This window comes from Symphalangus syndactylus, chromosome X (assembly GCF_028878055.3).
Source record: "Symphalangus syndactylus isolate Jambi chromosome X, NHGRI_mSymSyn1-v2.1_pri, whole genome shotgun sequence".
In the NCBI taxonomy this organism is placed as follows: Eukaryota; Metazoa; Chordata; class Mammalia; order Primates; family Hylobatidae; genus Symphalangus; species Symphalangus syndactylus.
Genome location: NC_072447.2, coordinates 77,371,427 through 77,396,541, shown reverse-complemented (window position 1 = coordinate 77,396,541; position 25,115 = coordinate 77,371,427). Strand labels below are relative to the sequence as shown.

The 25,115-nt window shown below is 38.7% G+C and overlaps 1 protein-coding gene and 1 pseudogene across 3 annotated transcripts in view; both read right to left on the bottom strand.

Annotated features, from left to right (window-relative positions):
• Positions 1–25,115, bottom strand: part of EDA (ectodysplasin A) — a 427,490-nt gene that overhangs the window by 370,641 nt on the left and 31,734 nt on the right. The window lies entirely within an intron of this gene.
• LOC129476598 (uncharacterized) lies at positions 2,368–2,486 on the bottom strand (annotated as a pseudogene).

Genomic DNA, 25,115 nt, shown 5'->3' with positions numbered 1-25,115 from the left:
AAAAATAAAACAGAGATAACAGTGTTGGAGGGGACAGGACAGAACCTTGGGAAAAGTTACACTTCAGAGGTTCAAGGAAGAACATCAGTCAGGGAGGCAGCAAGAGAACCAAAATAATGACATGTCATGAAGCCAGGAGAGTAGAAGGTGGTAGTAAATTAGTATTAAACGTTACAAGAAAAGTGAAGAAGGTTCTCAAAGCTCAAAACAAACAGGCTGATTTGGCAAATGGGAAGCCATTGGAAGATGTATTTCTTTGAAGTGGTAGAGGCAGGAGCCAAATTCCAAGCCACTTAGGAAGGAGTCAGGACATGAAGGCAAAAGGTATTCAATTCTTTCAACAAGCTAACCAGAATGAAAATACTCACTTTTGCCCAGTAATCCCACTCCCTGGAATTTAACTTTTAAAAAATTGTTCTATGGAAGAATAATAGCAAGCAAATACATTAATGCTAAAGGTTGTACATTACATTGTTGTTGGTAATAGTAAATGATTGTAAAATACTTGAAATGTCCAACTACAAAAAGTAGTGATTTATGATCTATTAAAACAATAAAATACTTTTTGAATATAATAGTCTGAAGAAAAAGGGAAATACTTATGTTAAATAGAAAAAAATCAAAATACAAATTTAAAATATACACCATTCATTCATTTCACATTTGATTATGGAGTCCCTCCTATGTGATAGGCACACATACTAGCTACATAGTGGCAGACAAAATAGACAGATCTTCTACCCTCATAAGACTTAACAGTTTGTGATTCAAACTATGGGGAAAAAAAGGTACATATGTAACAGAGAAAAGTATACCCCAAATAACAAAAGCTATGTATTATGATGATAGATAGATAGACAGGCTTTTCCTACAATATTGTTCAATAAAAATTAGCTGTTTTCAATAAATAAAGAGAAAGGTAAATATTTATAGCAACGAAAGGAAGAAGAGAGTTGAGAGGTAGCTTGACAGGGCAGCAGGGTTCCAGGAAATGTTTTTTAGAAGAGGGAATGTGACCATGTCCAAAAACAAAGAGGATAGCAAAGAGGCAGAGATTGAAAATTCCACATCTTTCTTACTGCGACAGCTAATTTAATATATCCACTCTGAGAGCTCTTCAAATTCCTTGGAGAATAGACTTTGAATAGCCTAGAATAGCTGTCCTAGAGCTGACATTTAAACATGTCTCTTGTGAACACTAATAAAGATCCCATCCTCCACCTAAGGCAAAGCTTGATTCAGAAAATAAATTTCATAGTAAAACGGATCATGGAGGAAATAGTTACTGAACATTATTAGATCTCATGAATTGATTCAGACTATAGAATATATTCACCTCACACCAATAACTTTGCTTCTAAATGATTTTTTTTAATACAGTAAAATTGCCTGGGTGTAGGATGTATTTTTGTTACCATCTAAAAGGAAGATAAATTCATGAAAGTGTGGTATAGCATACCGAATATGCTGACCTTTCAGTTCCTTAACTTCTTCACCTCCGATGACCTCATCCTTCCATTCCATATGAGCCACTCACTCTGTACACCTTGGAAGTTTCCATCACCCTTTCCTACTCCATCTCCAAAATCACTAATTCAAACATGAAATTCTCTGATCACAAACTTCCAGCTTTGCTGGTTCAACTATTCCTACTATCACTATTCTTTCAGGTCATCAAGACCTCTAGTTCACTGACCCTTCTTCCTCTACTTTCTCCCTATCAATCAAAATTTTCTTCACTTCCTTCCCTATCCAGCTTAGGTTCCATAGTGTATCAATGCTGTTACACTCCTGCCAAAACCACAAAACCTCTTAACTCACTATGATGATGTTATTGTTATTGATAATGATAATGATGTTTTTGTACTCATCTAGGCCAAATTCTAACCATTGATTATTCCTACCATTCATTTTCTCTGTGCCTATCTCCAGTAGCCAAATTATAGGGCAAAGTAACAAAACAGGCAGATTTGTTTCAATACATAAAATAAAAATCACTTGCAGCAGACTCCTGAAATCTGCTCACCAATCTTGCTGTGTTTCTCTTTTTCACTTTCTGTCACAACTTTTTTTTTTTTTTTTTGAGACAGAGTCTCGCTCTGTCACCCAGGCTGGAGTGCAGTGGTGCGATCTCGGCTGACTGCAAGCTCTGCCTCCCAGGTTCACACCATTCTCCTGCCTCAGCCTCCTGAGAAGCTGGGACTACAGGCGCCTGCCACCACGCCTGGCTAATTTTTTTGAATTTTTAGTTGAGACAGGGTTTCACCATGTTAGCCAAAATGGTATTGATCTCCTGACCTCGTGATCCGCCTGCCTCGGCCTCCCGAAGTGCTGGCATTACAGGCGTGAGCCACCACACCCAGCCAAAGCCTACAGCACCCGGTATTCCCAGGTGGTCTCCCATCCAAGTACTAACCAGGCCCGACCCTGCTTAGCTTCCAAGATCAGACGACATCAGGCTTGTTCAGGGTGTTATGGCCGTAGACTCTGCCATAACTTTTAAAAATTCTCCAATCTTCTCAATCCTTCAGAGCACTATTCCCCAGCTCCACCCTTTTCAGAAAATGACCTTGCCTCTTACTTCATAAAGGAAATGGACCATTTGCATTTTGGGGCCCATACATAGCAGGTACTCAAACGTGATAAATGGATAAAAAGAAAAATATGAAATGGAGAAAAACCTGGCATGGTAACCTTAAAACCTCAGTTTTCCCATTTAAAAACGTGGTAGGTGTATAACATGATCTAAGTCCCCCCCACAACTCTAAAACTTATATTCACATATCCAGACCTATGAATGCAAACTATTCAGGGAAGAATTTTCTCAAAAGTGAACAAGCAGTAGTCAGGAAATACCATTTTATGCCCATCTTACCAATTGGCAGAAGTGCTATTATTCACTGTTCAATAAATAAATATTTACTGAGTTCCTTCAATGTATTAGGATTTATGGGCAAAAATAGGGGATATTTAAGACCTGGTCTTTGGCTTCATGGAGCTTTCAATCTACTAGGAGAAGAAAAACTTTATATAAGTGTCTCTAATAGGTGACACATGGAGTTTCTTTTGAAAAGACTAGTGATTGAGAGGAAAAAAGGAATGACATTAGCAAGATGACCAAAGAGAAGTTCCCAGTACTGTTTTATCTACCACACACAAAAACAAAACAATGAATAAATGACTACATTTTTGACAGAAATGACTAAAGGAGAGCGCCAGAGAACATCAAAGAAGCAGCAGAAAACCTATAGAGCACACAAACCCAGGATGGCTGCTTAGGGAACGGAAAGAAACACCTTGCCTCTGCCACCCTATTCCCCCATTCAGAATCAGCTTGGAACCAGCTTGGAATTAGCTGGTCAGAACCACAGCTATATCACAGTCCCCTGGACCCAAGCTTCTGAAGTGTGCCACAGAGCAACAGTCCCTGGTTAGTGGGAAAACCGCAGTCATTCATGCCTTGGAGAGTGAACGTATGCCTCAAGTTTTGGGTGCTACCATAGTTTCACAAGACCCTGAGCCCAGGAAATCACCTTCACAGCTGCTCTGAGCACCTGTGCCCTGGATCTAAGTACCACTGTGGCTGCCTATTGGCCATGTCAGATCTGACACCAACACAGATACCCACAGCTCAGATACCCCACTGTAGGAAAAGTAAGACCAGGAGGATCCCTAAAGCCGTTGCCCTAATAACCTATGAAGCCACCATCACTGCCACAAACTCCAGTAGCCTAGACTACTGAGGCTCCTGCAGTCTTCACAGACATTGATTACAACTAAATAAGCTGCACAAAGACTACACCATTGTGCCCACATGGAATGAGAGTCACCATAGTCTGCTCAATTGTCACCCTCAGGCCCATCTTCAGGTGAATGTCTTCCCATACAAAAACCACTCTGTAAAGTTTGGAAGAGGTGACTACACCAACTGATGCACAGACATCAATGCAGGGACACAAAAAAAAACATGAAAAAGCAAGGAAGCATGACACTACCAGAGGAATGAAATAATTCTCCAATAATTAATCCCAAATAAATGTAAATTTACAAATTACCTGAAAATGAGTTCAAAATATTAATCTTAAGGAAATTCAGCAAGATACAAAAGAAGATATAGAAACAATTCAATGAAATTGGAGAATAATTTATGATCTGAGTGATAAATTCAACAAATAGATAGATATCATTAAAAAGAACCAAAAATAAATCCTGGAGCTGAAAAGTTCAATCAGCAAAATTAAAAAAATACAATAGAGGGAACTTCAATAGCAGACTAGATCAAACAGAAGAAAGAATCAGTAAATATTTATTTATTGAACAGTGAATAACAGCACTTCTGCCAATTGGTAAGATGGGCATAAAATGGTATTTCCTGACTACTGCTTGTTCACTTTTGTTAACCTGAAGATGGTGTTTTTTTTTTTTTTAAATGACTCAGTAAAAATAAAAAGAATGAAAAAGAGTGAAAACAGCCTATGGGACTTAAGGAGCATCATTAAGCAAACAGTAAACAAACTTTCACATTATGGGAGTTTCAAAGAAGAGATAGAGAAAGGGACAGAAATATTATTTAATGAAATAATTGCTGACAACTTCCCAAGTCTTGGGAGAGATATCAACATCCAGATTCACAAAGCTCAAAAGTTCACAAACAGCTACTACCCAAAGAGGCCCTCTCTAAGGTACACTATCATCAAACTGTCAAAAGTCAAAGAGAAAACTTTAAAACCAGCAAGAGAAAAATGTCAAGTCACATACAAAGGAATATCCATTAGAATATCAATGGATTTCTCAGCAGAAACCTTGTAGGCCACAAGAGAATGAAATGATATAGTCAAAGTCCTGAAAGAAAAAAAAACAAAACAGTCAGCCAAGAATACTATACCCAGCAAGTCTGTCATTCAGAAATGAAGGAGACAGTTTTTCCCAGACAAGAAAAAATTTAAGGAATCCGTCACCACTGGACCTGCCCTACAAGAAATGCTTAAGGAAGTTCTTCAAGTTGAAACATAAAGAAGATAATTACTATTATGAATACATATGAAAATCTAAAACTTACTGGTAGAGGTAAATACATACTCAAACCCAGAATATTCCAATATTGTTGTAATGGTGTGTAAATCATACATAACTCTAGTATGGTTATAAGTCAAAACAGTGAACAACTCATAGACATAAAGATAGCAACAATAGAAACTGGGAACAATTAGAGAAGGGAATGGGGTAGGGGGCAAGGGTTGAAAATTAACTATTAGGTACTATGCTCAGTACTTGGGTGATGGAATCATTCATACCCCAAACCTCTGCATCATGCAATATTCCCAGTTAACAAACCTACACATGTACCATGTGAATCTAAGATAAAAGTTGAAAAGAAAAAGAAAAAGAAAAAAAGATGGTTAACAATAACTAAAATTATAATAAGTTGTTAAAAATACCCAACATAAAAATACGTAAATTGTTACATCAAAAATATAAATTGTGGAAAATGAAGGTAAAACTCTAGTTTCTGCATGTGATAGAAGTTGATATTAGCTTAAAATAGTTTATTATAACTATAAGATGTTTTATGTAAGCATCACGGTAAACATAAAACAAAAACCTACAGCAGATATACAAATGATAAACAGAGAGGACTCAAAGTTCAGCACTACAGAAAAGTATCAAATCACAAAGATAGCAAAAATAGAAACTGGGAACAATTAGAGAAGGGAATGGGGTAGGGGGCAAGGGTTGAAAATTAACTATTAGGTACTATGCTCATCCAGAGAGAAAGAAAGGAACAAAGAAGCTAAAAAACAACCAATAAATAATAAACAACAAAATGGCAGTAGTAAGTCTTTACCTATTAATAATAACCTTGAATGTAAGTGAATTAACTTCTCCAATCAAAAGACATAGAGTAGTTGAATGGATTAAAAAAAAAGGTCCAACTATATGCTGTCTACAGGGTACCCACTTAAGCTTTAAGGACATAGGCTGAAAGCAAAGGAACGGAAAAAGCTATTCTGCACAAATGGTAACCAAAAGAGAGCAGAGTGGCTATGCTTATATCTTTATATCTGACAAAATAGACTTCCAGTCAAAAATTTTTACAAGAAACACAGAAGGTCATTGTTTAATGATAAAGAAGTCAATTCATCAAGAAAACATAACAATTGTAAATATATAAGAATCTAACATTAGAGCACCTAAATACATAAAGTAAATATGAATGAACATAAAAGGAGAAATCAATAGCAAAACAATAATAGTAGAGAACTTCAGGCTGGGCGTGGTGGCTCAAGCCTGTAATCCCAGCACTTTGGGAGGCCGAGGTGGGCAGATCAAGAGATCAGGAGCTCAAGATCATCCTGGCTAACACAGTGAAACCCCGTCTCTACTCAAAATACAAAAATTAGCTGGGCGTGGTGGTGGGCATCTGTAATCCCAGCTACTTGGGAGGCTGAGGCAGGAGAATCATTTAAACCTGGGAGGTGGAGGTTGCAGTGAGCCAAGATCACGCCATTGCACTCCAGCCTGGGTGACAGGGTGAGACTCCATCTCCAAAAAAAATAGTAGAGAACTTCAGTATTTCACTTTCTTCAATGAGTAGATCAATAGGTAGATCAACCAGACAGAAAATTCATAAAGAAATACTGGATTTAAATTGTACTTCTGACCAAATGGGCCTAACAAATGTATAAAAAAACCTTTCCATCCAAGAGCAGCTGAATATACATTTTTCTCTAATGCACATGGAACATTCTCCAGGACAGACCATGTTAGGCCACAAAACGAGTCTTAATAAATTGAGAAAGATTGAAATCATATCTAGTGTCACTTCAGACCATAATTATAAAAAAACTAGAAATCAATAACAGTAAGAAATCTTGGAAAATTCACAAATAATTAAACATGCCCTGGATCAAAGAAGAAATCAAAAGGGCAATTTGAAAGTATCTTGAGACAAGTGATAACACAGCACACCAAAACCTATGGGATATGGCAAAATCAGTTCTAAAAGGGCAGTTTATAGCAATAAATGCCTACATTAAAAATGAAGAAGGATCCTGATATTGTTTGAATGTGTCCCTCAAAGTTCGTGGTGTTAGAAACTTAGTCCCCAATGCAACAGTGATGGGAGGTGGGCCTAACAAGGGATGATTAGGTAATGAGGACTTTGCCCTCATGAATAGGTTGTTATTACTGTGAGAGTGAATTAGTTATTGTGAGAGTGGGCTTGTTATAAAAGCCAGTTTGGCCCCATCTTGCTCTCTCATACTTTTTTGTCCTTCCACCTTCTGCCATGGAGTGACACAGCAAGAAGGCCCTCGCCAGATGCAGGCCCCTCAATCTTGGACTTCCCAGCCTCCAGAACTACAAGAAACATTTACCTTTTCTTATAAATTGCCCAGTCTGTGGTATTCAGTTATAGCAACACAAAATGAACTAAGACAGGTCCCAAATAAATAGTCTAACATTATGCCTTAAGTAACTAATAAAAGAAGCACAAACTAAACCCAAAATTAGAAGAAGGAAAGAAATCATAAAAATCAGAACAGAAATAAATCAAATAGAGAACAGAAAAATCATAGAAAAAAATCAATAAAACTAAGAGTTGGTTGTTTGAAAAAAATAAACAATATTAACAAATCCTTAGCCAGTCTAAGATGAAAATAGAAAAGGCTCAAATAGAATGAAAGTGAAAGTGAAAAAATTATAAGACACTTAAGAAATTAAAAGAGACGGCCAGGCGCGGTGGCTCATGCCTGTAATCCCAACACTTTGGGAGGTCGAGGTGGGGGGATCACGAGGTCAGGAGATCGAGACCATCCTGGCTAACATGGTGAAACCCTGTCTCTACTAAAAATACAAAAAAATTAGCTGGGCGTGGTGGTGGGCGCCTGTAGTCCCAGCTACTCAGGAGGCTGAGGCAGGAGAATGGTGTGAACCTGGGAGGTGAAGCTTGAGCCGAGATCGCACCACTGCACTCCAGCCTGGGCGACAGAGTGAGACTCTGTCTCAAAAAAAAAAAAAAGAAATTAAAATAGACTATTATGAACAATTATATGCCAACAAATTGGATAACCTAGAGGAAATAGATAAATTCCTAGAAAAATACAACCTACCAAGATTGAGTCAGGAAGAAATAGAAAGCTTGAACAGACTAATAACAAATAAACAGATTAAAGAAGTAATTAAATATCTTGCAACAAAGAAAAGCGCAAAACCAGTAGCTTCATGACTAAATTCTACCAAACACTCAAAAAAGAATTAACACCAATACTTCTTAAACTCTTCTAAAAACAGAGCTAGCAGGAATACTTTCCAACACATGTTGGAATTCTTAAGCCTGATAAAGACATCACAAGAAAAGAAAACTAAAGGCTACTGATGAATATTAATGCAAAAAATCCTCAATAAAATATTAGGAAACAAAATCCAACAATACATCAAAAAGATTATATAAGCTGACCAAGTGGGAATTATCCCTGTTATGCAAGACTGGTTTAACATAAGCAAATCAATCCATGTGATACATATGACATTAACAAAATGAAAGATAAAAACCACATGATCATCTCAATTGATGCAGAAAAAGCATTCAAAAAAGCCCAACATCCTTTTTTGACAAAAACTCTCAAAAGTTTAGGTATTAATGTTCCTCAACATAATATACGGCCATTTTATGAAAAACCCACAGCTAACCTTATAATCAATAAGGAGAAACTTACAGCTTGTCCACTACAATGTGATACAAGGCAGGAATGCCTACTCCCACCACCTCTATTCAACATAGTACTGAAAGTACTAGACAGAACAATCAGACAAGAAAAAGAAACAAAAGATACCCAAATAAGAAAGGTAGAAGTAAAATTATCTCTATTTGCAGATGAGATGATCTTATATGTAAAAAAACCCCAAGTCCATAAAAAACTGTTAGAACTAATAAACGAATTCAGTAAAGTTGCAGGATACAAAATCAACATACAAAAAAAGTAGCATTTTTATACAAAAATAATTACCTAACTGAAAAAGAAATAAAGAAAACAATCCCATTTATGATAGCATCGAAAACATACTTAATAAATTTAACCAATGAGGTGAAACATATGTATACCCAAAACTGCAAAACACTGATGAAATAAACTGAAAAGGATACCAATAAACGGAAAGAGATCCCATGCTCATCGATTGGAAAAATTAATACTGATGAAATGTCCATACTACCCAAAACAATATACTGACTCAATGCAATCCCAATCAAAATCCCAATGGCATTGTTCACAGAAATAGCAAAAACTATCCTAAAATTTGTATGGAAACATAAAAGACCTTGAATAAACAAAACAATTCTGAGAAAGGAAAACAAAGTCGGAGGCATCATACTTCCTGATTATATTATATAATTTATTATATTACAAACCTATAGTAATCAAAATGGTATTTTTCTGGCATAAAAACAGACACATAGACCAGTGAAACAGAATAGAGCACCCAGGAAAAAATCCAAACATATACATTCAATTACTTTGTGACAAGGGCACCAAGAGAACACAATGGGGACAGGGTAGTCTCTTCAATAAATGGTGCTGGAAAAACTGGATTTCCACGTGCAAAAGAATAAAATTGGACCTTTAGCTTATACCATAATAAATTCAAATGGATAAAAGACCTAAATGTAAGACCAGAAATTATAAAACTTTTTGAAGGGAATATAAGAGAAAAGCTCCTGGATATTGGCCTTGAAAATGATTTTTTACATATCACACTAAAAGCTCAAGCCACAAAAGCAAAATTAAATAAATGAGACTACAACAAACTAAAAAGCTTCTGCACAGAAAAGGAAACAATCAACAAAATGAAATGGCAGTCTATGTATTGGGAGAAAATATTTGCAAATCATATATCTGATAAGAGATTAATATCCAAAATGTATAAAGAACTCATACAACTCAATAGTAGAAAAACAAACACCTAACTACAAAATGGTCAGAAGACCTGAATAGACATTTCTTTAAAGAATACATAAAAATCTCCAATAAGCATATGAAAAAATGCTCTACATCATTAGTCACCAGGGAAAGGCAAATCAAAGCCACTATGAGATACCACTTCACACCCACTAGAATGGCTATTATCAAAAAGTCAAAAGATTACAATGTTGCCACAGGCATGGAGAAAAGAGAACTTTTGTACACTGCTGGTAGGGATGTAGATTGGTATGACCATTATCGAAAACAATACAGAGGTTTCTAAATAAATTAAAAATAGAACTACCATATGACCCTCTCTGGGCATATACCCAAAAGCAATGAAATCACCACCTCATAAAGATATCTGCACTCTCATGTTCATTGCAGCATTGTTCACAATAGCCAAGATATGGAAACAACTTAAATGTTCATCAATGGACAAATGGATAAAGAAACTATAGTGTGTAACACACACACACACACACACAATGAAATATTATTTGGCCTAAAAAGAAACGAGATCTTGCCATTTGCCACAACATGGATAAGCCTGGAGGACATTATGCTAAGTGAAATAAGCCAGACACAGAAAGAAAAATATTGCATGATGTATTAGCTGTTCTTATGCTGCTAATAAAGACATAAGGATGAGTAATTTATAAAGGAAAAGGGTTTAATTGACTCATAGTTCCACATTGCAGGGGAGGCCTCACAATCATGGCGGAAGGCAAAGGGCAAGCAAGACATGTCTTACATGGCAGCAGGCAAGAGAGAGCATGTGCAGGGGAACTCCCCTTTATAAAATCATCAGCTCTCATGAAAACTCACTTACTCTCAAGAGAACAGCATGGAAAAGACACGCCCCTTGATTCAAATACCTCCTACAGGGTCCCTCCCATGACATGTGGGAATTATAAGAGCTACAATTCAAGATGAGATTTGGGTGGGGACACAGCCAAACCATATCATTCCACCCTTGGCTCTTCCCAAATCTCATGTCCTCACATTTCAAAACCAATCATGCTTTCCCAACAGTCCCCTAAAGTCTTAACTCATTTCAGCATTAACTCAAAAGTCCACAGATCAAAGTCTCATCTGACACAAGGCAAGTCCCTTCTGCCTATGAACCTGTAAAATCAAAAGCAAGTTAGTTACTTCCCAGATACAGTGGGGGTACAGGAATTGGGTAAACATACTCATTCCAAATAGAAGAAATGGCCAAAACAAAGGTGCTTCAGGCCTCATGCAAGTCCAAAATCCAGCACGGCAGTTAAATCTTAGAGCTCCAAAATTATCTCCTTTGAATTCCATGTCTCACATCCAGGTAACACTGATGCAAGAGGTGGGCTCCCATGGCCTCGGGCAGCTCCACCCCTGTGGCTTTGCAGGGTACAGCCCCCCTCCTGGCTGCTTTAACAGGCTGGCGTTGAGTGTCTGTGGCTTTTCTAGGTACACAGTACAAGCTGTGAGTGGATCTACAATTCTGGGGTCTGGAGGATGATGGCCTTCTCATAGCTCCACCAGGCAGTGCCCCAGTAAGGATTCTGGGTGGGGGCTTGCACCCCACATTTCCCTTCTGCACTGTCCTTGCAGAGGTTCTCCATGAAGGCCCCACTGCTGCAGCAATCTTCGCCTGGACATCCAGGCATTTCCATACATTCTCTGAAATCTAGGCAGAGGCTTCCAAACTTCAATTCTCGACTTCTGTGCATCCGCAGGCTCAATACCACATGGAAGCTGCCAAAAATTGGGGCTTGCACCCTCTGAAGTCACAAGCCGAGTTGTACCTTGGCCCCTTTTAGCCACAGGTGAAGCAGCTGGGACACAGGACACCAAGTCCCTGGGCTGCACATACAGCAGGGGGGTCCCTGGGCCCAGGCACACGAAACCATTTTTTCCTCCTATGCCTTGGGGCTGTGAGCACAGGGGCTGCCATGGAAACCTCTGACATGCCCTGGAGACATTTCCCCCATTGTCTTGGCGATTAATATTTGGCTCCTCATTACTTATGTAAATTTCTGCAGCCATCTTGAATGTCTCCTCAGAAAATGGGTTTTTATTTTCTGTCACATCATCCAGCTACAAATTTTCCAAACTTTTATGCTCTGCTTGCCTTTTAAACATAAGTTCCAATTCCAAACCATATCTTTGTGAATACATAAAACTGAATGCTTTTAACAGTATCCAAGTCACCTCTTGAATGCTTTACTGCTTAGAAATTTCTTCCCAGAATTTTCTCAAGTTCAAAGTTCCACACGTCTCTAGGGCAGGGGCAACATGCCATCAGTCTTTGTGTTAAAACATAGCAAGAGTCATCTTTGCTCCAGTTCCCAACAAGTTCCTTATCTCCATCTAAGACCACTTCAGCCTGAACTTTTTTGTCCATATCACTATCAGCATTTTGGTCAAAGCCATTCAACAAGTCTCTAGGAAGTTCCAAACTTTCCCATATTTTCCTGACTTCTTCTGAGTGCTCTAAACTGTTCCAACCTCTGCCTGATACCCAGTTTCAAAGACACTTCCACATTTTTGGGTATCTTTACAGCAGTGTCCCACTACCTTGGTGCCAATTTACTGTATTAGTCTGTTTTCACACTGCTAATAAAGACATATCCGAGACTGGATAATTTATAAAGGAAAGAGGTTTAATGGACTCACAGTTTCACATGGCTGGGGAGGCCTCACAATCATGGCAGATGGTGAAGGAGAAGCAAGACACATCTTACATTGCAGCAGGCAAGAGAGGGCGTAAGCAGGGAACTCTCCTTTATAAAACCATCAGATCTCGTGAGAACTCACTCACTATCATGAGAACAGCACAGGAAAGACCTCCACCATGATTCAATTGCCTTCCACCAGGTTCCTCCCATGATATGTGGGAATTATGGGAGCAACAATTCAAGATGAGATTTGGGTGGGGACACAGCCAAACCATATCACATGACATCACTTATATGCAGAATCTTAAAAATTCAAACATATGAAAATAGAGAACACAACAGTGATTACTATGGGTGGGGGCTTGAGGGAGAAAATGGAGAGATGTAGGTCAGAGGATAAAAAATAGCAGATATATAGGATAAACAAGTCTAGAGATCTAATGTACAACATGAGGAGTATATGTAATAAAATTGTACTGTATTTGGGATTCATGCTAAATAAATAAATTTTAGCTGCTCTTGCTACAGAAACAAAAAAATAGGTAACTATGTGAGATGATGGATACATTAATTTGTTTCACTGTAATTATCTTTTTACTATGTATATGTATCCCATAACATTATGTTGTATACCTTAAATTTACACAATGAAATGTATTTTAAAAAAAAATACCAGTGATTAATCCTAAGTCAAAAGAACAAACCTGGAAGCATCACACTACCTGACTTCAAACTATACTACAAGGCTACAGTAACCAAAACAGCATGGTACTGGTACCAAAACAGAGATATAGACCAATGGAACAGAACAGAGCCCTCAGAAATAATACCACACATCTACAACCATTGGATCTTTGACAAACCTGACAAAAACAAGAAATGGGGAAAGGATTCCCTATTCAATAAATGGTGCTGGGAAAACTGGCTAGCCATATGTAGAAAGCTGAAACTGGATCCCTTCCTTACACCTTATACAAAAATTAATTCCAGATGGATTAAAGACTTAAATCTTAGACCTAAAACCATAAAAACCCTAGAAGAAAACCTAGGTAATACCATTCAGGACATAGGCATGGGCAAGGACTTCATGACTGAAACACCAAAAGCAATGGCAACAAAAGCCAGAATTGACAAATGGGATCTAATTAAACTAAAGAGCTTCTGCACAGCAAAAGAAACTACCATCAGAGTGCACAGCAAAAGAAACTACCATCAGGCAACCTACAGAGTGGGAGAAAATTTTTACACTCTACCCATCTGACAAAGGGCTAATATCCAGAATCTACAAAGAACTTAAACAAATTTACAAGAAAAAATCAAACAACCCCATCAAAAAGTGGGCAAAGGGTATGAACAGACACTTCTCAAAAGACATTTATGCAGCCCACAGACACATGAAAAAATGCTCATCATCACTGGCCATCAGAGAAATGCAAATCAAAACCACAATGAGATACCATCTCACACCAGTTAGAGTGGCGATCATTAAAAAGTCAGGAAACAACAGGTGCTGGAGAGGATGTGGAAAAATAGGAACACTTTTACACTGTTGGTGGGACTATAAACTAGTTCAACTATTGTGGAAGAGAGTGTGGCGATTCCTCAAGGATCTAGAACTAGAAATATCATTTGACCAAGCCATCCCATTCCTGGGTATATACCCAAAGGATTATAAATCATGCTGCTATAAAGACACATGCACACGTATGTTTCTTGCGGCACTATTCACAATAGCAAAGACTTGGAACCAACACAAATGTCCATCAATGATAGACTGGATTAAGAAAATATGGCACATATACACCATGGAATACTATGCAGCCATAAAAAGGATGAGTTCATGTCCTTTGTAGGGACATGGATGAAGCTGGAAACCATCATTCTGAGCAAACTATCGCAATGACAGAAAACCAAACACCACATGTACTCACTCATAGGTGGGAATTGAACAATGAGAACACTTGGACACAGGGTGGGGAACATCACACACTGGGGCCTGTCGTGGGGTGGGGGGAGGGGGGAGGGATAGCATTAGGAGATATACCTAATGTAAATGATGAGTTAATGGGTGCAGCACACCAACATGGCACATGTATAGATATGTAACAAACCTGCACATTGTGCACATGTACCCTAGAACTTAAAGTATAATAAAAAAAGAATAAATTTTTTTAAAATTAAAAAAAAATACTAGTGATTAATGACCTAGCAATTCTTCTTGCTTCCCAATCAACTACAAAGAACTCTGATGGCTGTCAAAAAAACTGTCACTTCCTAAGACATGATTTAATACCTAAGCCTATTCAAAGCTACATATAGGAGTGGGTGAGTAGAGAAACGTGGACTTTATCCTCACTTACTAAACTGTTTTTCAAACTTCAAGACAGCCTTTACTTTTTAAAATGTTTTTCAATGAAAGAAACACCTTGGAAGCACTTATTATACCTATTACCGGCACAAATGTTATGGTCGGTGGAATGATTCTGAATGTATGAGCTTATGAAAAAAAGGGATGGGAAAGATAAATAGGTACTGACACATCCATGCCTAGGATTCTAAACTTGGTTGTGTGTCAGAATCACCTAGGGAACTTTTAAAAATACATATTCCTGGCCTCCCCCCAGTCCTATTCAATGACAATCTCTGGGGTTCAGGCCCAGAAACCTGCATCTTTAAAGCTCCTCAGGTGACTGATGCACTGCCAGGTTTGGGAACAAAGTTAGATCATTTAGACCATACACTGCCTCCAACACCACAAGAATTTTTGCATTACAAGATAGCAAAAAGAAAGAATTTATTACTACAAATAGATCCCTTGTGACTGGCAGGTTATTTTTGGTAAAATTTACTGTAAAATTGGGTTGCATTTTAAGGGCATTATGCACACTTTCTAATGCATTGGTGTCATTTGTGTAATGATTGCATATGCCACATTTGTGTCTATTTTGTAGGATTTGGAGTGTAATTTTTAACTACTTAAAATGATTACAGATTTCTTGTTCCTATATCTTTGCTTTTATGTCACATTGTTGATTATATTTATGATTTATTTGATGCTACATCTTTGGTCAGGAACACAACCCCCAATTGTAATATTGTTCCTGTAGGAAAATATGATCTGTTTTATGACAGTTCCCAGGAATACCACTGTGGTGAAAATTGGGGACTGCCTGTACAAATGTAGCTCATTTTTAACAAAAGGATGTTCCTGAAACGTAGTATAAACTGAATTGGTATCAGTCAACTCATTTAAAATCTACCAAGGACCTGTTCAACCTAAAAGGAATCTTTTAGTAAAGAAATACTTTTAGAAAATTAAAGCTCATCATTATTTTATTTGCTCTGAAAACTTTGATTTAATACATGGAGAAATATTAAAACAGGGCCCACTAATATTTAGACTAGAAGCTAGTCTAGGCCACGATAAAAATGGATTTTTCTTGATTATCAAACTGCAGAACAGACACTTTGGAGTCAAAAAATAATCACTGAATCTCCAGTCCAGGGAGGTTATCTTTTGTAGTGCTGTGGGTGTGGATGGAAAATCAGTTTCTTTGTACTCGAATACTTAAAAAGAATCAGAGTAAAGACAAATGCTTACACAATGTTCCTGTGAGTGAAAATGGTAGGTGTGAGGATCCTCCTTTTACAGACTGAAATGCAAGCACAGGTTGATCTGTGCAGCTTAAATGGTTAGGAGAGGTAAACTAGATACTAGAACCAACTGAAGAACCAAGAGTTATTTGCTCTAAAGAAGAATACTGCTTAAACTAGCAATTTCCAAGGGCAGAAGAGGGAGAGATAAAATCAGAAAAGGCATGCAAAAGTACTTTGTAAACTCTTTAGTACTATGCAAACATAGGAAGCAGAGTTCTCTGTTGAAAGTGAGCATGTGGGCAGTGATGTTGAGAGTTTGAGAAGAAAGTATGACAAAATCTTAAAAAGGAAGGGAATGAATGAACTAGAAAGGCTGCATAAACGTCTAACTTGAGTTCTACATTCATGAATTTAAAGTGAGAGAAAGAAATAAAAGGCAACCGAATAGAAAAAGAGTAAGTCAAATTATCTCTTGTTGCTGACAATATGATTCAATACCTAGAAAACTCTAAAGATTCTGCCAAAAGACTCCTAGATCTGATAAGACCTCAGCAAAGTCTCAGGATACAAAATCAATGCACAAACATCAGTAGCATTTCCATATACTAATAATGTTTAAGCTGAGAGCCAAATCAAGAATGCAATTCCATTTACAATACACACACACACACACACAAATACCTAGGAGTACAGCTAACCAAGAAGGTAAAATATCTCTATGAGGAGATCTACAAAATACTACTAAAGGAATTCAGAGATGACACAAGCAAACAAAAAAGCATTCCATGCTCATGGGCCAGAAGAATCAATATTATTAAAATGTCCACAGTGCCCAAAGCAATCTACAGAGTCAATGCTATTCCTATCAAATTACCAATATCATTTTTCACAGAATTAGAAAAAAAGCTATTCAAAGCTTCATATGCAACCAAAAAAACAGCTTGAATAGCCAAGGCAATCCTAAGCAAAAAGAAAGCTAGAGGCATCACGTTACCTGACTTAACACTGTACTACAAAGCTACAGTAACCAAAACAGCATGGTACAAAAACAGACCCACAGGCCAATGGAACAGAACAGAGACCCCTGAAATGAAGCTGCCTACCTATAACCAACTGATCTTTGACAAAGTTGACAAAAATAAACAGGAGAGAATGGATACCCTATTCAATAAATGGTGCTGGGACAACTGGCTAACCATATGCAGAAGAATGAAACTGGACCCCCTACCTTTCACCATACACAAAAATTAAATCAAGATAGCTTAAAGACTTAAATGTAAGATGTCCCACTATAAAATCCTAGAAGAAAACCTAAGAAATACTCTTCTAGACATTGGCCTGGGCAAGGAATTTATGATGAAGATCCCAACAGCAAATGCAACAAAATCAAAAATAGAAACATGAGACTTAATTAAACAAAAGAGCTTCTGCACAGTGAAAGAAACTACCAACAGAGTAAACAGACAACCGACAGAATGGGAGAAAATATTTGCAAAATATGCATCCAACAAAAGACTAATATCTAGAATCCATAAGGAACTTCAGAAAAAAAACCAAGTAACTCCATTAAAAAGTGGGCAAAGGACATGAACAGACACTTCTCAAAAGAAGACAAGTAGCCAATAAACATGAAAAAATGCTCAACATCACTAATCACCAGAAAAATGCAAATCAAATCCACAATAAGATATCATCTCGCACCAATCGGAATAGCTTTTGTTATAAAGTAAGCAAACAAACATGTTGGTGAGATTGCAGAGAAAAGTGAACACTTATATACTGTTGGTGGGAATGCAAATTAGTTCAGCCCCTATGAAATGCAGTTAGAAGACTTCTCAAAGAAATCAAAATAGAATTACCATTCAACCCAGCAATCTTATTACTGGGTATATACCCAAAGAAAAATAAATCATTCTACCAAAAAGACAAATGCACACATATACTCATTGCAGCACTATTCACAATAGCTAAGACATGGAATCAACCCAGGTGCCCATCAACAGTAGATTGGGTAAAGAAAATGTGGTACCTATACACCATGGAATACTATGTAGCCATAAAAAAGAATGAAATCATGCCTTTTGCAACAACATGGATGCAGTTGGAGGCCATTATCCTAAGCAAACTAATGCAGGAACAGAAAACCAAATACCACGTGTTCTCACTTGTAGTGACAGTGAAACATTGGGTACACATGGAACTAAAGATGGCCACAATAGACACTGGGGACTACTGAATGCGGGGGGAGGGAGGAGTGCAGGGGTTGAAAAACTATTGAGTACTATGCTCACTACCTGAGTGATGGGATAAATCATACCCCAGGCCTCAGCATCCTGCAATATACCTATATAAGAAACCTGCACATGTACCCCCGAATCTAAAATACATATATGCATGCATACATACATACATATATACATAAAGTGAGATCAGGCAGTGTGGTCATGTGTTTTTTTTCCAGCTACTTTTATTGCATGGGTAAAAGCACCAAGGAGGCAGAATGTTACTAGAATTGTGATTTTGACTTTGCCAAGTGAATAAAAAGAAGTGAGGGAGAGAAAGGGAGTTGATGGTATATGCATTGCAAGTGGTCTGACTTAGAGTGCTGGCAGTAGAAATAGAAAAGTATATGACAAAGATTTCTGAAGATTAGATTAATAGGACTAAGGAGCATTGTGAAAGGCTCAAAAATGCCTCAATATAGGTTTTAGTCAGGAAATAGCATCTGAACACTTGATGTGCACACAGTACTGCACAGGTGGAATTTGTGAGGTCAACTGTAGACCCAGATTTCCTCAAATACTGAGGTACATGAGAGGCACAGACAAAGTATATATCTGACAAATGGTGAGCTTGAGAAATTAGGAGGGAAAGACAAGGGTAATTTTGCCTAAATTGGCAGTAGGTTAGATGGTGGGCAAGGAGATCAGTGGATAATGGAGTAGAATATCACCTAAGTGATAGTGAGATGGAGAGGCAGAATGAGCTCCTAGGACAGAATGAGTAATGGAGACATGAATAATGGGACAGGGGAACAGGTATTTTGTTGTGAGGTTTATCTCCCTCTCACCCTCCTTACCTATTGCAGCATAATTTAAATCACAAAGTGCAATATATATATATATATATATATTTATTCTAATGATGTAAATAATAGTGGAGAACTTTCTCAAGATAGTCCCCCTCCACCACATACACAACTGGAATGAATTCAGACACATGGGGAAAATATGTGGTCCAAATCCCTCAAATTTATCCAAAAATGATCACTAAAGGTAGGTATCATCATGCTAATAAGGAAACAGTGCATTACAGAAGACAGACAAAACTGAGGATCTGAAGACCTAGCTTCTAGTTTGACTTGAGTAATCTGAGCTTCACTTTTGTCATCTGTAAAAGAAGGTAATGATACCTTCTGTACACAATCATAAGCTCTCTGCATAGGAATGTAAGATTCCTGAGGGGAGGGACCTTTACTGTCTTTTTGTTTGCTTGTTTGTTTTTGAGATGGAGTTTCGCTCGTTGCCCAGGCTAGAGTGCAATGGTGTGATCTCGGCTCACCGCAACCTCCGCCTCCCAGTTCAAGCGATTCTCCTGCCTCAGCCTCCCGAGTAGCTAGGATTAGAGGCATGCACCACATGCCAGGCTAATTTTGTATTTTTAGTAGAGACGGGGTTTCTCCATGTTGGCCAGGCTGGTCTCGAACTCCCAACCTCAGGTGATCTGCCCAACTCGGCCTCCCAAAGTGCTGGGATTCCAGGCATGAGCCACTGCGCCCGGCCTATTGTTTTATTTTCTATTGTATCTCTAGCATTTAGCCTAGCACATAGCAGAAGTTTATGAACATTTGTTAAGTGAAATGAGAAAATATGTTTATACCTGAGAGTGTTATCCAAAATCAAGTATGGACTTTGTTCTTAATAATAAATCATATGAAATGAAAGCTGCTTCTATGATTATAGCAATATAATATTCTCTAACACTTTCATACACATTTTAAGCGCTATATCTTATTTATTTCTTAAGATATTTATGGACTGGCAGTAACTCAACAAGATAGTTGGAAAGTTTAAGCAATTAATTCTAAGATTATTTCCTGGACCACTTCCACGGAGGCCACAGGTTAAAGGTCGAAGACAAGAATAGTGAATTTGTTTAACAGTAAAGCTACTTTCTGTTGGAAGTATTTAAGCTAGAAATCTACTAAAAGTGTAAGATGAAGGATTCTGTAGTCAGATATGAAATATATTGAGAAATTTAGAATCTCTTTTTTTAAAAGCTGTGTCAAAAACATGTCCCTAATGATCCCTTTACCTTTTCTAATTTTCCCTTATCCCCAGTCAATACCATGTATTATAATTTCTGTCTTTCAAATTATTTGTTAAATGAGTAAATGAACTTCATCAAGACTCCAATCTATTAAGCTTGCCACGTTGTCACTGTCTGTCAACCTCTTCCCTCCTTATGCAAGATTTTCAGTGGTTTGCCATTGTAATCACTTCCTCAACTGGCTTGCCCTAGCCTAGCAAGTCCTTGACCCTGGATAAATTCAGTCATTTGCCTGCTCTGAATTTGCACCTGAGCAGCTAAATGTTGCTAGAAGAAATCACACAATCTCAGTGATAGGTTGTACTTAAAATCATAATCACAGACCTCAAACAGGTACTAAATGCTACTTGTTTGAAATCTACAACTTTATCAAGCTTGCTTTCCAGGACAACTATTTTCTCTCTTCAAAACTTTCATCACTCTCCTCTGCTCTCTGCCCTGATGATCTTGCCCCATACTTAATTGAGAAGGGTATCATCAGAGGTGGGCACACCCCACTTCCCACCACCAAATTCATCAGGTGATCTCCACCAACACACATTTTCTCCTCTTCTTTCCTCCTGTTAGAGTGAATGAACTGCTCCTGTCCCTCTCAAAGGCCAAACCTTCCATTTGTGTTTTATATCCCATTTCTTCTCCCAACCCCTTTCAAAGACTTTATATTTTTGTTTATTGCATCTCTCTCCTGCATCAGCAATCTCTACTCTATAGATTATCCTCAGGCATTTAAACGCCAGTATCTCCTATCTTAAACTGTTCCATCCCATCATGCCACTGAAACTGCTCTTATAAAAGATCAATGCATTCCAAGTTGTAAAAATAAACAAATGGATACTCTTTGCTCCTCATTTTATTAAACTTCTCAGAAGCAAACTTCATCAAAACTAAAGTCTTGATTTCTACATCTCCCCTAGTCTCAAAAACTGACTCCCCCAAATTTCCCCCACATCAGTAGATAGATTATATACCTGGATACCAATAGCAGAAAGCTTGTTCTCTCAGCTCTATGTTCAAGATATGCCTTGAACCCCTTTACATCGTTTCCCCTTCACTACTACCACATTATCCAATGCCATCACCTTCTTTACCTGGAAAGAAAGAACATCCAACTATTCTTCTAGTTTCACTTCTTGATTCTCCCTTCTCCACACATCAGCTAGAGGAATCTTCTTCAAAAATCCACATCTGCACTAATTGTTTCTATAAAATCTTAAAACCCTCCAATGTCTTCCCATTTTACTTAGGTCAAAATCCAAACTTCTTGTCCCACCAACATGCCTTCTACTCATACTAGGCTCTAGTCACACTGGCATCCTTTTGTACCTTAAACATGCCAAACTCTTTCCTGTTTTAGGACTTTTCACTTAGAATAGAATCCAAACTCTACTGCTAACTTTGGTGAGGAAGCCATGGATCCCCCTGCCTTTACAATCTCATCTTGCCTAACTTTCCCCCTTACTAACTACTTTCCAGTCACAGTGCTCTTTTTCTAGTTCCTCCAACATCCCACGCTCTTCCTTGCTTCAAGACTTTCACATAGGCTTTTCCATTTCCTGTTATGTGGCCCCTCCCCCAATGCCCTTCTCATCCTATGTCTCAGTATCAGTGCTACCTACTCAGCAAAACCTTCTCTGTTCATTCTAATTAAAGCAGACCCTCCCCTATTATTCTCTCACAGCACTCTTCATAGCCCTTTGGTTTTTTTTTTAATTTAATGGATCCATAATAGTTGTACATATTATATTTTTGGAGTACATGTGATATTTTGATACAAGCATACAATGTGTAATGGTTGAATATGGGTAATTAAGATATTCATCACCTCAAACATTTATCATTTCTTTGTGTTGAGAACATTGCAAATCTTGTCTTCTAGCCTTTTTGAAATATACAATAAATTATTGTTAATGATAGTCACTCTATTGTGCTATCAAACACTAGAACTTATTCCTTCTATCTAATTGTATGTTTGTATCCATTAACCAACCCCTCTTCATGACCCCTCTCCCTACGACCCTTCCCAGCCTCTGGTAACCACCATTCATAGCCCTTTGTAAGTACATATTTACTTATATATTTGCTAGCTATGCCATTAGACTATGAATTACATCAGGGTCAGAGACACTATCTGTTTTGTTTGCCGCTATAATATATCCAATATCTAATATACCATATGTGGCATAAAGTAGCAACTCAATAAGTATCTTCGAAAGGAATGAGTGAACAAACACCTATGATTTCCTTTTGACATTCCTAGTATCCTATGAGATACGGAAGATGTTATTACTCCATAGAGGGAGTCAATGGTTTGCTCAAAGTCACACAGTAAGTAGAACCAAAATCTTCTTACTCCAAATCCAATGTTCTTGTACTATACTACCTCAGCAAACAGGGAGTGCTCTTTGTTGTATGAACACAAATAGTATAATAAATCATTAAGCCACATTTCCCATAAAGATATGGCAGCCACAGTTCCAACTCTTCGGTTTAAAGAATTTCCCTGAGATAAGTACTACCTCTTTCCTTATCCTCAAAAAAGACTGTATTGGCTGGGTGCGGTGGCTCATGCCTGTAATCCCAGCACTTTGGGAGGCCGAGGTAGGCAGATCACCTGAGGTCAGGAGTTCAAGACCAGCCTGGCCAACATGGTGAAACCCCGTCTCTACTAAAAATATAAAAAGTGGCCAGCCTTGGTGGGGCATGCCTATAATCCCAGCTACTCTGGAGGCTGAGACAGGAGAATCACTTGAACCTGGGAGGCAGAGGTTGCAGTGAGCTGAGATCACGCCACTGCACTCCAGCCTGGGTGACAGAGTGAGACTCTGTCTCAAAAAAAAAAAAAAAAAAAAAAAAAAAGACTGTATTTCACACACTACAAGGGTACAAAGGAAATAGGTTTGAGTATTCACTTTGCTTATTTTATAGCATTTAATATTATTCTACTGGGAAGCTTGCTATAAGCCAAAAAAAAGTAAAGAAATAATAGCCCTACCTTATAAATTTCTCAGTCAATAGGTTTCCAGTATCTAATCCCCAGATAGTCACCACAATTGCACTGTTTACACAAATTAATAGAGTTACCATTCTCCTATTGACACTGACAACTAGACTAAATAGACCAACCTATCATTTAGATGCTTCATATTTATATGCACACATAATTCACTGAAACTATTTCAGGAACTACCTAATATGCATTAGCTAACACTCTATTTCATAAGAATCTAAAAATATGGGAAGGGCCAAGATGGCCAATTAGAAGCAGCTTCAGTATGCAGCACTCATGGAGAGGAATGAAAGGGGTGAGTGAATTCAGCACCTTCAACTGAAATATCCAGGTTCTCCCATTGGGACTGACTAGGCAAACAACTCGACCTACAGAGAATGAAGAAAAGTAGAGAGGGATGATGGCCCACCTGGGAGTGACATGCAGCCAAAGGAACCCTCCACCCCTAGCCAAGGGAAGCTGTGAGTGATTGTGTGAGCCTGCCCCAGGAAACCATGTTTCTCCCACGGATCTATGCAACCCATGGATCAGGAGATCACCTTGTGACCCCACACCACCAGGACCTTGGGTCCAATACACAGAGCTGTGTGGAGTCTCGGCAGAGCAGCCACTGAGGCACACACAGAAACCCAGGAGTTTTATAATGCATACTCCAGACCCAGGATCACTGGCAAGTCCATCCATACCTGTCCCTAGGAAGGGCGGGTGATTCCAGGGAGCCAAGCAGTTCTGTGGGCCCCACTTCCACAGCACCTCACACATTAAGATGCACTGGCTTGGAATTCAAGCCAGCCAAAGGTGACAGGCTGGAGTCTGCCTGAGACAGGACTGAACTCCTGTGGGGAGGGGCGGCCACCATCTCTGCTGATCCATAGACTCAGCCATTCCAACCTGTCAACTTTGGAGAATACAGACGGCCTGGATGGGAAGGGGTTCCCCACAGTGCAGCACAGCTGTCTTGCCAGATCAGTGCCAGACTGCTTCTTTAAGTGGGACCCTGATCCATTCCTCCTCACTGGGCAGGATCTCCCAGTGGGGGCTTCAGCCACTGCAGCCAGGGTTCTACGGATAGAGCTCTGATCTCTCCCTGGGACGGAGCTCCTGGGGGAAGGGGTGGCCCCCATCTCTGAGGTTTGGTTGACTCAGCCACTCCAGCCTGCTGGCTGTTAAGAATACAGGTGGTCTGGACAAGGAAGGGTCCCCCAGAAATACAGCACACCTGCTCTACCAAAAAGCAGCCAGACTGCTTCTTTGGGTGGGTCTCTGATCCCATTCTTCCTGACTAAGACCTCACAATGGGGGTCTCTAGCTCCTTCCTACAGGCACATGTGCGCTGGCAACAGGTCAGTACCCCCCTGGGACAGAGCTTCCAGAGGAAGGAGCTGGCTGTCATGTTTGCTGTTTCATGGCCTTCACTGGTGATAACTCCAGGTACTGGAGAAACCGAGGCAACTGGAGTCTGGAGTGGACCACCAGCAAACCACAGCAGTCCTACAGTACAGTGGCCTGACTGTTAAAAGGAAAACAAACAGAAAACAACAACAATAACAACATCAACAAAAA